We start from the raw sequence: 14,458 nt of genomic DNA, 5'->3' as shown, positions 1-14,458 counted from the left end.
CCAATATGTGCGTACTACAAGCATCACGACCCCTAGAATCCTTACCCACCGGAGTCTTAGGAGTAGAATCTACATCTTGAGAAGTTGCAGCCTGAGCTACTACTCCACTGGTGGGAGGATGCCTATGCAAACAAACTGGGTCTCTCGGGTGCAGGGAAATGCCTTTGAGCAATATCACGGTCCACTGAGACCCAGACTCAGGCTTGGCCCAAGCACCTAATAAATGTTAAATAGGGCCTCAGTGCATGGTAGAACAGTCTTTTCTTCAGTTTGTCCCCGTCAAAGGATTTCAAATAAAGGGTCAATTTTCAATTTTTCAATCTTATTTTATTGTGTGATTAATAAAAATCGTTACAATCTTCGAACGGATTAAAAATACAAATTACATGCTATAAAAATATGTGTTCTGTTAAAAAAAAAGTTTTTATTACCCTCTGTACAGTACTTTATTAAGATAAGGTACCGTCTTCTTAAAACCATAAGTGCCGGGCATGCACATAAGTGCATTAGGGTTTCATTGAGGTATCCGCACAGTCTGCAGTGGGGACTTTCTTTCTGGTGTTTCCAAGATGGTCTTAAGTCCTTAGAGTGGTGCCGACCCATTCGATAGGCAATACAATTTTTTTTTTAGATGTTGACTGAAGTGGGTAGCTAAGTATTCCTGTGGTTTTTGGTGGGTGTAAGAGGAGATTACCGTCCATGCGTGGCGCTGTTTAGTTAGAGATATTTAGTCCACTAACAGTGATTTCCTTTTTACTACACCATTGACAACTTTACAGAAGTGTGCCTGGTCTGTTTTTTTCCATTCTTCTAATAGATCCAATTTGGACAAGCTGGTGCTAAGATAACTTCCCCATGAATTGGTGCAAGGCTGGTTTTCCTGATGTTTTATTTCTTTCCAGCAGATATTGTCCATTGACTCACTTGGGGCAGAGCGAAGTTTGTGGCATAATTTAACGAAGTTGGACATTGACCAAAGTGTTTGGTTTTGTAAGCGAAATTCAAGGCGGACTTGTGCGGGAGACGCTGATTGTGGCAGTTTAAACACTGCTTTGTAAATTTAATTTTGTAGATCGTTTAGGATTTTTGCCTCCCTTCCAAGCCACGTGGTTAAACCATATGACAATGTTGGTAAGATTTGTGCAGCCATTACTTTTTGAAGATGGATATAGTTCTGGTCGGCCATTTTTAGTTGTAGTTGCTTGTACGCATAGATTAGTGTTTGCGCCTTCGCTTTTAATGCCAGGGTGTGCTCCTTGTTTGAATGGCCTTGTCCAAGAGTTACGCCTAGGTACTTGTAAGAGTCCTGTTCTTCTAACACTGAGTCCTAGATTGTCCATTTGAACTTCAGTTTCTTGCCCTCCACTAACCGGAGCACTTTTGTTTTTTTTGTTCAGTTCCAAGTTTTCTTGAACTAAGATAGATAATAGCATGTTTATTAGGCGTTGCAAGCCTATAGGTGTTTTGCTTAGTGATACTATATCGTCTGCATACTGCAGAATTGGAACTGAGACGTTGCCAAGTTTCGGGGCGTGGCTCTCGATTTTTTCTAAATTGCTGCCTATGTCTGCCAGGTATAAGTTAAATAGACTGGGGGCTAAAACGCAGCCTTGGTTTAGGCCGTCCTGGGTTTCAATTTTAGTTGTTAAGCTGGACCCTTGTCCTTGTTTTACCATTGCCCATGTGTCGCTATACAAACCAATTATTGCGTTTAGTAGACTTTTGGGCAGCCCATGTTCTTTTAACTTTCCCCATAGTCTAGACATGCTTACTTGGTCGAAGGCTGCTTTTATATCAACAAAGCACCCGTATAGACGGTGGTTCTTTTTTTTGGCGTTCTCCTTTAATAATGCCAGGATGGTCAGATTTGTTAACGTCACCATCCCTTGTCTGAATCCAATTTGGAAGCTAGGAATTATGTTGTTGTGTTTTGTCCATTCTTGCAGCTGCTCCAAGAGACATGAGGCGTAGAGCTTAACTTCAACATCTATTAAGGAGATCAACCTGTAATTCCCCGGATTTCTTCGGTCTCCTTTCTTGTATATTGGGTGGATAATGTTTCCTTTCCAAGAAGCAGGCATATTTCCTTTTACGAAAATTTGGTTAAATAGCACTGTTAGATGTTCGGCCCAGAACTCGTCATTGCACTTAAATACTGCAGTTGGAAGACCATTTGGTCCAGGAGCCCCCTCCGCTTTGAGTTTTTGAATTAGTTTTTTTTAAATGTGTGCGGGTGGTCAGGGTGGATTGGTGGAAAACCTTTTCGCATTCCGTGTCTTTAGGCGGTCTTTCATTAACGTGGATAGCTTTTAGGTTACCTTGTTCCGTGTTAATTGATGGTCCTTGATTCTTGTCATTACTGTGTGGGTCCTTTTTTATTTAAGTAGATATTCCTCACATAGTCTCCCCAAACTCTGTCCCCAATTCCTGGGTCCTGTTGCAGTGCTTCACCTTTGTTTAGATTGTTAATGATACTCCAAAAGTCCAGAGAATTTGTTTTTTTACTCGTAAATACGAGTTTCCCAAATCGATTCCTTGTATAGAGCCTTCGCTGTCCACAGCTTTTTCCGGTAGTTTTTCCTCAAACTTCTAATGATGATACAGTTTGGTTTGATTTCCTGTTTTTCCGTTCTCCGTTGGGTCTGTAATGCCCGGGCTATTTCTCTTTTCAAGTCTTAAGTCGGTGTTGTACCAGGGTGCGTTCTGTACTTTTGTAGTTCTTTGGGTCCCTTGTGGAGCAGAGTGCTTTTCCTTCAGGTTCTCTACCTGGTTTTCCTAGTTTTTTACAGGGTCTCCTTGTTCTAAGTTCCAGAGTTTTGTCATGAAGTTACTGGCAGTGGTCTGGATGTTCTTCGTTTCTCCTCCCCTCCAATTTATTTTCCGGAGGTTACATTTCTCAGGTTGTTGCAATAACGAGGACAATTTTTCGGCCCTAGGAACTACAACGATCATCCGTATGATTTGGGCGAGATGGTCGCTTTCAATGCGCTGACCTATGGTGCAGTCCTCAAAGGCATTTTTTAGAGTGACGCTTACTATTGTAAAGTCTATAGTAGACTTAACCTTGCCACTCATGTAGGTAGGTACCGGCGAAGAGTAACAGTTATTTTTACTGTTTAGGATTGTTAGGCCTATTGAATTTAATTTACGCGGTGAGGCTAGTTTGTACCCCTTTCTTGCACCTTTCTCCTGATTGAGTCTTCTCTTGTCCAAGCTCATTAGGCTACATTTGAAGTCCCCTGATATTATCAGTGAGCATTGTTTGTTAGATTTTTGTAGGACTTTATTAGTTTAGTAAGCGTTGCCATTTTTTCAGTTTTTGCTTCTCGGTCAGGGTGTATGTAAACATTTAAAAGTAGCAGTTGCAGCTGAGGCGTTATTGTGATTTTTGTAACTTGGACCCAGCTTAGCCCTACGTCATGTTCCTCGGTTTGCCAATTATATTTTGGCGACACGTACGTTGATAGGCCTCCTCGTGGGTGCCCGTAGTTGGATAGCCTCTCTGCTAATATGTGGTATTCAATGAATCCCGGAATTGCGGGATGAGTCGTGTTCCAGGTCTCCTGTAAGAGAATTATGTCTTGTTCACAGAAGAAAGATTGAGTTTCATGGTCCTGGTCCATGCTGCTGAATCAGTGTACGTTCTATGAACATATTTTGATCTTTGCCAGCTTTCTTTCTTCCGTATGGTGGTCCTGTTTTTGTTCTCTTGGTGGTAACTTTACATCGTTTGTAGGAACTCTTTTGGCTTAATGCCGTTGGGAACCATGACCAATCTTGATCGCCCCAAAGGGGCCCTCCTTTGTATGTCTGGTTATTTTGATTGTATGTTGTCCCTAATTTTTTTTCCTGGGACGAAGCCCGGGCTCCACGGAGGCACGTTTTTAGCTTGGGACTTTGTGGTTCCTCCCCCTTTGAATGGAATGAACTTTTTTTTTCTAAACTTTATTTTTCCAATTTTTGCAACATACAACAGTCAAATCCCCCCTCCCATGGAATGAACTCTGAGAAAGGGGGTAGGGGTATCTTGGGCGCTTATGTTGCTTCAGGGTTATCCCCCAGCTCTCGAATGTTGGTTTGTTGGCAAAGATCTTTGCTGCTAGCTCCTTGGATGTCCAGGTGATAACCGAGTTTTCTATGTCTGGGTTGTCTTTGTTTTGTTGAAACTCCACTGCTACGATATCTTGGGAGGCTATTTCACTTAGTTCTGGAAGTACCTTGACTAATTTTAACACGTTTCCTCTGTTTAGAATGTCCTGCCTACCCATTGTTGCGTATTCTGGTATGAATGACAGTATTGGTTCAATATCATCCAAATCGGTTTTTTTTTTACTTCCTTGGTGGTCCGGTTGGAGATCTTCCATTCTGCTGGCCCGAGTATTTGTTTTTAACTTTTTCCTGACCCTTAGTTGCCTCGTTCCTCTTTTCCATTATCTTTACATTTCCCTGTTGGAAGCGTTGCATAGTTTGCTCATGTTCGCGAATATTTCTTTGTATGATACATCTCCGATCCAGTCCGTTTATGAGGATCTTAAATGGGGTCTGGTCTGTTCCTAACTGCACAGGTTTATTTTCTAAGTTTTGCTTGCTTGTATTATTGCCCGAGTGCCCGTGGGCAGACTTTCGTATTTTGCGGATGTTTTGTGGTCGAACCGACCACTGTATTTGCACTTGTATCGCGTAAAGCCTAGGCTTTTTCGGGTTCTTTTTTACGGGGGCCTGCCGCCAGTGTTCTCGGAAACGGTGTTTGTTTGATTGGCCTTTTAAGGCTAACAGTGCCTTTGGTTTGTTGTGGACTCAGGTTCGGTCCCTCAGATGTTATTAATTTAAGATCATGGGGAGATTCTACCGTTATCGACTTCTCAAACGAGTAACTTACCCGTTCAGAGTATGATAGTTCCAATCTACTGGTGGAGACGTTCAGGGAGTAATTTTTCCTTCCAAGGTCACGACTTGCGTTCTTTGTGAATATAGAGAAAAAATGTTCGGTGGCCGAGGTTTTTTTGTTTGGGCCTTGCCTTCCTCACTAGCTTCCTTTGTCTTTTTGTTAGTTTATCTTGATGCTGCAGGTAAGGGATTGCCTGTTCTTTTATTTGTACGTCATGGCTTTGTTTCAGCCACTTCGGCCTCTAAGTTCAGATGGCTTGAGGTTACCGTCCACCTCGTAGTTGTACTTCGGTTTTGTTTGGTGAGAAGGGTCATTTGACGTTTCTAAGTTAAGTTTTTTTTCTGAGCATTGCTCGCAGACTTTACTGTTCCAAGAATGTCTTTTAAAATGTCTGGGAGGGACGCAAATTTCTCAATTATACTCCCGCACTCACAGTTGCTTTGTTTGTGAGTTGGTTCATGTTTCCTATGTTGTGTATGTCTGCATTTGGAACTTGGTCAGTGTTTCCCTGGTTAGCCAGTAAAGACATTATTGAGTCTGTCTTGGAGCTTATGTTTGCTATGTGCTCTGCAATGATATTAATTAGGTCTATTTGGACCTCCATTTTGTCTCATTGATAGTAGAATGCTCTTATGGCCTGATCCAGTGAGCTTACTAGAGCATTGCCCCAGTGTGTGTTGAGCTGTTGACTACCTCCGTTCCCTAGTGGTTCGTCCAGATGTTCGATCATGCTTGCCGATGAGATTGAAATTGGTGCCGATTGATGGTCTTTACTTGCTCTTCTATCGTTGCTGTTAGTGTCGTCAATCAGTATTCTTTGAGAACCACTGCTGGCCGTTGGTTTTTGCGGGGTTGATGCCACTGGGCCCGACCCATACTCCTTTACGGTTGGGTGTTGTGTTGTAGTGTGCCCTAGTAGGGGGGTACTTTTTGTTGTTAATTTAATTGCTTCCGTCAGGATTGAGACATTTGGTGCTAAAAAGGAGTTTGACCAAGCTTCCTCCCCTTCTGGTCTCTGTTTTATCGGTTCACTTGGTTCTACGACTTTACACTCTTTAAATGGCTCCTCGTGGTATTTGTGATTCTTATTGTTTGTATGACCCGAGTTGATAAAGAGGTTTTCCAGCAACTCCGTTCCCGATGATGTCAATAAAAACAGTAAAGTTTGGTGCTCACCCTTCGTGTCTTGATTTCTTATTTGGGTTTTAATGTCCGTCCCCCTGATGGGTTCCGTGTTATTAAGTGCCCCGATTGCTTTATGGACTTGGACCAGTACAATTTCCGTATTTTTCCCTTTGTGGTGTTTTTTCCCTGGGTTGACGCTTAAGGCAGTAGGTGTTATGACATCGTGGGGAGATTGGTCCATTGGCTGGTTGTCCTGATTTGGAGTTTCAGGGAAGGCTGGTGTTTTTATCTTGTTAGGCTGGATTGGGATCAGGAGATTTAGAGCCTCCTTTGTTGATGCAAAAATTGCAGACACTGGGTCCTTTAGAAAGAAGAATTTGATGATCTTTTGCTGCTGGTTTCCTGAGGTTGCGCCGGGATTAACTGGTGTTAGGACCAAGCCTGCCCTTTCTCTCTCTCCCTGATCCACAGGCTCGCCCTTTTGTGTTGGAGAGGAATCCTCTTGGGGGGACTTTCCAGATTTAGATTTTTTTAGTTTCCTACTTGGAGCGGTTTGTCTGTTTGTTCCCGATCTCATTCTTTTTTTTTTTTTTTAACGAAGTAGCCGAACTTATTAGCTCCTTTTGCTCAGTAGATGGTCCTTTGTCTCCAAGGTTTTGATGTTCAGGCACGCGCTCTCTTTCCTCCCAGGTTTGCCTGTCTCTCAATTTCGGGTTTATTCCGACTGCTAAGCTTGTTGGCAGTTCGCGGTTTTGAGTTTATCCCAACTGCTGGGCCCAGTAATGGTTCACACTTGGAGACAATCTGTAAGAACGGGCTTTTTTTTTTAGGTTAACTGCTTGGTCGAGCTTCACCTCCTGTTGTTTTGGCCCCTTTGTACACTGAGTTGTTAGTTTTAGCAATATGGCTGGTTGTACAATAAGTAGAGCCGTGTGGTAGAGCTCCTGCTCCCACCTCCTGCCTCCTAAAGTAGCAAAAGGAATAGCGAGTACTTCAGGGGGCTGTCAAGTGTTGTCTCCGGCTGATTGCCAGTTGTTGCCGAAGATGCAGATTATGCCAATACTGTTGTTATAGCTATGTTATAGCTATGTTGTAGCAGCTCCAAGTGTTTGGGTCCCTGGGCTAGGTTAGGGGCTGTGGGGCGACAGTGGCGAGGGCTTGGTGTGGGTTTAGTGTGGGTTTGGTAGGAGCTCGCTTCTGTCCCACTACTACCCCGAGGGATACTGCGAGCGGAGCTCACGGGAGGGATCGCAGCTAGAAGACCTAGTCAGACTGCCTGCTTGGTCACGACCCGGGCTCTTACTTCACCGCCGCGTCTAACAGTGACAGCACTCACGTCGCGTCCTTGCCTTCGCCCCTCACCTCACAGTGCCTCCCGACGTCGCTGTCCCGGGGGTCGTCCTGGAGGCACGCCACGGCTCCGTCCGGACCTTTCCTGGCCTCTAGCCCTTCTCCCCGTTGTAAAAGACGATGAAAACGCCGAAGTCGCTGCCTCCACTACCTCTGCTCCGAGCACCACGCGCTGCCAAATAAAGGTTCTGTAGAACTCTGCGACATGGGGAGTGGCAAGTCTAAAACTGCAGTCACTTTCCTAAGCAGCCTCACCAAGGGCTGTAAGCTAGCTCTTCTCCACCTGAACCACATTGGCGTTGGAAATGGGCTGAAGTCCTCCCCAGTCGATACAGGTGCACTTCCTAATGCCTCTTCCTGAAAAGGGGCCGAAAACTGTACAAGCTTTTAGGTTGCGTAGCAGACTCCACATCTGACGCAGTATGACATCGTGACATCAACAGGGAGAAGTAAGGCACCATCGTCCGGCACCGCCGATGTCAATGTTGGAGTCGGTTGGTCAAAGACAGGCGTCGTAGGCAAAGATCACCAAGTACTGTGAGCATGGGCCAATTCCTCAGACTGCGGCCCACTCACCTCTTTGGGGCCTGAGGCGCCCCAGAGAGAGAAGGGGTCCCAAAGAGGAGATGTAAGGAATCATAACATTACATCACTGAGACATTGACGGCCCGGCTACTGGAAACACGGGGAGAAGGGGTGTGGAGTCACGTACGACTTCCTCAGCCGTCGAGAGGGAAGAGCCATGGGAGATTGAGTCTCCACGCATTTAAGTCTGAGAATGCTGCACCTTACCTTTCCACTTCCCTGGAGAAAGAAGTCATCTAGACCTGCTTCGGCTCCTAGATCGACCCCACAAATGCTCTTCCTGGGACTACAAAGACCGAGGCTGGGAAGACTATGAGGATCGCGATACTCACGCCGTAATCAACTTCAAATGCCACTCCAACAACTTCAGTTTTAGTTTCTGGCAGGAACCACAATCCTTGGCTTCGTGGTGCTCATCTAAACACCACATACAAAATCTGTGTGGGTCCATCACCAACATATGTCGACATTAGACAAAGGCACACTGTTCCAATTGCCTCCACGTGTCGAAGTAGGTCAAGAAAAATCGACCCAAGGAACCGCTTCTCGGGGTCCGCGTTAAAGCACGGAAAAGAATAAACTGACACCCGCACGTCGGAGGGGACTTCTATGGCTCCACTGACGCCATGACCAGAGTCGAAGTCATCGCGGAGCAGTACGACGCTGTCCCCTGGAGGTACGGCAGAAACATTTCCAGATTCAGACTGGCACCTAGAGAGAATTCAAAAGTTAAGGCATCTTCGCCTTGATGTCTCTATCGAATAAGCTACTTACCTACGGTGACGCATTATCTGGTAGAGTCTATCTAGCTGTAGATTCCTTACCTTTAAATTTCCCAGGCATCAAGCTGGATCCGGAAACTTTCCTTAGCAATACCCCTTGCGTGTGGCTCCTTTCGGCTCCGTGTGACTTAATCTGCATCGTTAGCATCAGTTATGACTTTGTGGTGCCTATATAAGCACCACCCAGGCGCACGGGCGTCAGTACTTTTTGTTTTTTCCATGCCAGAAGTGCAGAGCAACGACGTAACTGACTCACCAGAGTGCAAATCTAGGGATCTGAAAAGGGGAGTAACCCTAGCCCTACAATATTAGGCTGCAAAGCAGGGAGACATGGGTGGGGCTGTAAGCAATCTGCAGCTAGATATTGGCTCCACCAGATAATGAGTTACCAAATGTAAGTAACTTGTTCATCTAAGAGACTTCTGGCTGCAGATTCCTTACCTTTAAATTAGATACACAACCATACCATCTAGGGGGTGGGTGTTGGACCAACATCCAATACTAGGAAGTCCTGCAGGATGGAAAGGGCAAAGTTCCATTCACTGCAGACCTGACAGTCTAGGCAGTAATGTTATGCAAACGTGTGCAAAGATGCCACATTGACGCCCGACAGATGTCTTGGACTGAGACATCCCGAGCGAGGGTCGTAGTCGAGACTTTCCCCTGGTGGAATGGGCCCTTAATCCCTCAGGGGGCTGCTTCTTTACCAGGTGTAGGAAGGTAGATCCCTGACTATGGTTGCCCCCAACTTTTTGCCTGGTGTTTTGCTGGTTTTCTGACTTAGTTTACCTGGGACCCTGCTATTCAGGACCCCAGGCCTACTGCTCTCTCTGTAAAATGGATTCCATGTACCTTAGGTACATATCTAATTGGATACTGAGTCACCTTATCAGTCCCTGTACAGTGTACCTTAGGTACCCAGGGCATAGGTGTACCCAGGGCCTACCAGGGGCTGCAGCATGTATTATGCCACCCCTGGCTGGCCATCCAAATCTGACACAACTGGCTGCACGACAGCTGGGGCAAGGTGGTGTAATCACCCTTTGCTTTAGATATAGTATACCTATATCTAACCCTAAAATGGACACACAGATCTCCTATCAGTCACTCCTATGGCAGGCCTTGACAATCCTGAAGGCAGAGTGCTTGGAATCGTGTGAGATGGTGCTCTGGCATGAGCTGAGCCTGTCTGCGGCTTTCGGGATCCATCCCTTAGCCGTTTCCATGATATCGCATACCATATACTCTTAAGTGCATTATAATCCTCGCGGTTATATGCCAACTCTGGTATCGCTTTATCAAAACATGTCGAGTAAGGTGTCATACGAATTGGAATACTAACCCCTCGCCAATTCTGGCGACGGGGTTAGCATTCCACCCTTCTAGAGGGACACGACATGTATGTAACCCCTAACCCCGGTTAAAGTCAGACAGAGCCTTAGCATCCACAAAATGGATGCTGCCACCGAGACACAAGTCTGCCCTCCTGCTGCTGGGAGTCCTCCCAGAGCAAGAGATAAGGACAAAGGGTTTCCTGCCAGGGGCGGTGCCAGCACCGTCCCAGACAGGATTTTGTGTATTGTAGGTAGGCAGGGCTTCAGAGGAAGGTGACTGCACGTGGCACCCCGGTGCTCACTGTGCATAGGCTGGCTTGAACCAGTTCCAGGGACACTCCAGACCCTGTGCTGGGGAAAAGCCCGCCAAGGAAGTGGGTGTAACCACCCCCCTCCTGGTCCCACCCCTAGGGCAGGACTTAGTCGCGTGCCAGCCCCCTTTTTTCCCCAGATATAGGTAGGGACTGGCCCCCTTCCAAATCAGATCATCTTTGGAATCAAGATACCACTTTCCACGAAAGGACTTCACGATTTCTTCTTCAAGATTCTCCCTTGTGGCTAAGGAGTAGTCACCCTGCATCCGCAGGCACCATCTAAGAACACTGCGGTCTGCTGCACGTCCTTCCTCCGGAATCCGACTGCCCAGCTCGACGAGACCCGGCTTCCCTGGCACCTCTGACCTCTACCCACCTCTACAGCACAGCTGAGAACCGTGGGTGCGACGAGACCTCGAGGGACCGGCCATCGCCAAGACTGCACGACTTCTGCACAGCAAGCCCACCGAGTAATTTCCTGGTGAGTGCTTTGGGGTCCGAGAAGCCCCCACCCTGAGCAGCTCCAGCACCGAAGAGCAGCCCCCCAGCATCTCCACGATCGGCGTGGGGCCCTTCTGCTTTTTGCTGCTCACCGCGTTGTTTGGCTACTAGCCCGCTGGCTTGTGGCCTTCCGAACGACGCCCGACGACAATACTTCTGCTAGTCTGGTTGCTCCAGACTGGCCCTTGCTTCCCTCCATCGGAGAAGTACCCTGGACCCTCCTGGTCCGGCTAAGACGCCATTTTAGGTCCACCGCGTGGGCCTTGCATTTGCCAAGACTTGTTGCCCAATCCTGGGTCCAGCGACGTCGACAGCAAGAACCTTCGTGGGACAGCTCGCACCTCCATCCTGGTCGCCGACAACGCCTCCTGGTCCGAGAGACTGCAGAGCCCAGCGGCGCCCACTCACCTGACTGCGGTGACTTCGCCCGGTGCCATCCTGGTGCCCACTTAATCACTGGCTAGTGATTCAAGAACTTGGTCACCTCTGCTTTCAGGTTTTCTTCTTCCTTGATCCAGGCTTGGATCCCTCGAACTTTTCTTCACTGGTCGCCTGCCAGCAACTTCCTTCTTCCAGGCTCCTGGTCCGGCACGAGGATTCCCGACGTCTTTTCAGACCTATGCAGCTGCAGCCCCTGGGCTAGGTAACTTCGGCATTTCGGTGCCCCAGCATAGCCTCACTATCCAAGGGTCAGGATCCACTGTCGTTTTCTCCCTACCAGGTCGGGTTCGCCCGTGAACACCAACTTTAGCGTTACTAGCTTCCATAGACTTTGTCCCGCATCCCGCGTGAGAGTGCACACTCTGCACCCGAGTCCCCTAGGCCTCCTAGAAGTAATCTAACGATTCTATAGTCAAGTCCTAGCGATTCCAAAGCCTATTAGTACTGTACTTACCTGCTAGTAATTTCGCATTCCACTTTTAGAGTATATGGTTTTTCGTGCCCCTCGGGCATTTGTGTATAACGTGCTAACTTAAGTATTTTCATAAGAGTTTTGTTGTGTGCTTAGCACCCTGTCCTCATAAAGAGTACAGGGTTGTTGTGATTCTAATAAATACATTGTTTATTTTCATAACACTTGTGTGGTGTCCTTTCACTGGGTGTTCAAGGGGTAATGTGATGGTAAAACAGCTGGCTTAACACGCCCTCTAGAGTCTTAGCCTTAGACTGCTCGTATCCATGCTACTAGGATAGCTGGTCTATAAGGTTGACTTACAACCAATCATCAATAAGGGTTGTTTGGACTGATATATAGTGATCACTAGAATAGTGAGCACTGCACATCAGGCCAACTTCTCACACCAGGGCATAACAGATCTTGATGCAGAGAACTGCCCAGCAAGAGAAGATCCTTTTCTGCACTGCTCTTCCCTTCTTTGCTCCGACTTACCCCACAAAGAGTTGGTCATCCACTTAGAACTCTTGTGCAGCTAAGGTAGAAGCCAAAGCTCTTTTTGGGTCCAGCCAGTGGAGACACTTGTCTTCCTTAGAAAGATGCAGGGAACAAAGGTGGGTAACGTGTTGGAGTGAGCCAGATGGAAAGGGGTCACAACCTTTGGCAAAATTTATGCCTGTACACGAAGCACCACCTTGTCCGGAAAGGACAAAACATAAGGAGGCGAGCAAGATAACGGCTGCAGCTCACTCACCCTCTGGGCCGATGTAATCGCCACCAAGAAAGCGGTTTTGATGGTCAACAGCCAGAGGAGGAAATTGTGTAAAGGCTCAAAAGGAGAGCACATCAGGTAGGTGAGGACCAACTTAAGGTCTCCCTGTGGCATAACAAAGGACGTAGGTGTAAACAGGTGAGCCAGCCCTTTTAGAAATCTAGGTACAATGAGAGATTTAAATAGAGAGGGCTCATCTGGCAGCTGCAAAAAAGCAGAGCAGAAAGGTAACCCTTGAGAGTTCTCAAAGCAGAGCTCTGTTTGGCAAGGGTCAGAATGAACAAAAGGACAGTCGAAAGAAGGAGGGCAATAGACTTTTCTACGGTATAATACAAATTTCTGTCAACAGCTGGCTATACTGTCTTAGTGGAGCACCGCCAGAATAAGAAATACGTTACTTACCTGTAATTGCAGTTATCCAGTATTAGTGTCTTTCATAGATTCACATGCCTGAATCATTCCCCGTCGTCGAGACGGGAGCCTCCGGTATATAAAAAGTAATGTCTTAGAGACATACATAAAGAAGAATAGGCCCAAAGGTCTCACCTTAGTAGCCTATCCACGTCCTTTTGCAGGAAGGACCAAACAGAGCAGGCCCCAAGGGTCCCACCTTGGTGGCCTATCTGGGTCCTTTTGTAAAAAAGGACCAAATAAAGTAAAACAGCCAATCAGCTACTACCTCCTTCTAGAACCTTCCTGCCAGGAGCCCAAGTCTCTCAGATTTTCGTACGCACCAAGCTAGTTAGGCGTAAACTCATTAGAGAGAAAGGTGAGCCCTGCCAGGGGAGGGTGCATGTGAATCTATGAAAGACACGAATACTGGATAACTGCAGTTACAGGTAAGTAACGCATTTCTTATCAAGTATTTGGGTGTCTTTCATAGATTCACATGCCTGAATCAGAGTAGTGAGCAATACATTATGCACATTCTGTATGAACATCAGGTACAAGCATGTAGATAATACATATCTCATGACTAAATCACAAAATGCAATGGCATAGAAATACAACAAGAGAATGTGCATACCCTTAAAGGATGGAGGGATGTAGTAGGGCTCACCTTACTGGAATAGATTGCGAAGCACTGCTCGGCCCACTGCTGCATCCTTCATCAGCTCAGTATCCAGGCAGTAGTGCCTGGTGAAGGTGTGCGGGGACTTCCATGTCGCCGCTCTGCAGATGTCCAAGATCGGCACTCCAGCGAACAGCGCCGCAGATGTGGACATGGCTCTAGTTGAATGAGCTTTGACTCGTGAGTCTAAAGGCCGTCCGGCCTTGTCATGACAAAAGGTGATCGCAGAAGAGATCCATCGTGAAATGCTCAGCTTTGTTAAGGGCATGCCCAGTCTTGGCCTACTAAATCCAATAAAGAGCTGGGATGACTTCCTAAAGTGTTGTGTCCTGTCGATGTAGAATTTAAGACATCTCATTAGATCTAGAGAATGTAAAGTTCTTTCTGCTGCCGTGGAGGGATTCGGAAAGAACGATCTAAGCACCACTGGTTCGTTACGATGAAAGTCCGAGGGGACTTTTGGAATGAAGCGAGGGTTAGTCCTAAGAATGACTCTGTCCTCTCTGAATTGAAGAAAGGGATCCTGAATGGATAGAGCCTGTAATTCGCTGACCCTTCTGGCAGAGGTGAGTGCCAGGAGGAGGGCCGTTTTCCAAGAGAGGAACTTGGTTTCTGCCTTATGGATGGGTTCAAATGGATGTTTCATTAGTTGGTGAAGAACCACATTGAGATGCAACGATGGAGGAATAGGTCTCGGTCGTGGAAAAGATCTGAATAAGCCTTTTAGGAATTGTTTGATGAGTCTGTCCGCCCACAAAGATGGGCCTGTAGCCGTCCTTGTGAACCTGGAAATTGCCGCTAGATGCACTTTGATGGATGAATGCGCAAGGCCTGATTGCG

At 46.8% G+C, this 14,458-nt stretch overlaps 1 protein-coding gene across 1 annotated transcript in view; it reads right to left on the bottom strand.

Annotated features, from left to right (window-relative positions):
• The window catches only part of UBAP2L (ubiquitin associated protein 2 like), a 775,602-nt gene that overhangs the window by 210,282 nt on the left and 550,862 nt on the right, over positions 1 to 14,458 (bottom strand). The window lies entirely within an intron of this gene.

This window comes from Lissotriton helveticus, chromosome 12, assembly GCF_964261635.1.
Source record: "Lissotriton helveticus chromosome 12, aLisHel1.1, whole genome shotgun sequence".
NCBI classification, from domain to species: Eukaryota; Metazoa; Chordata; class Amphibia; order Caudata; family Salamandridae; genus Lissotriton; species Lissotriton helveticus.
Note: the sequence above shows the minus strand (reverse complement) of the source record. Positions and strands in the feature narration are given on the sequence as shown.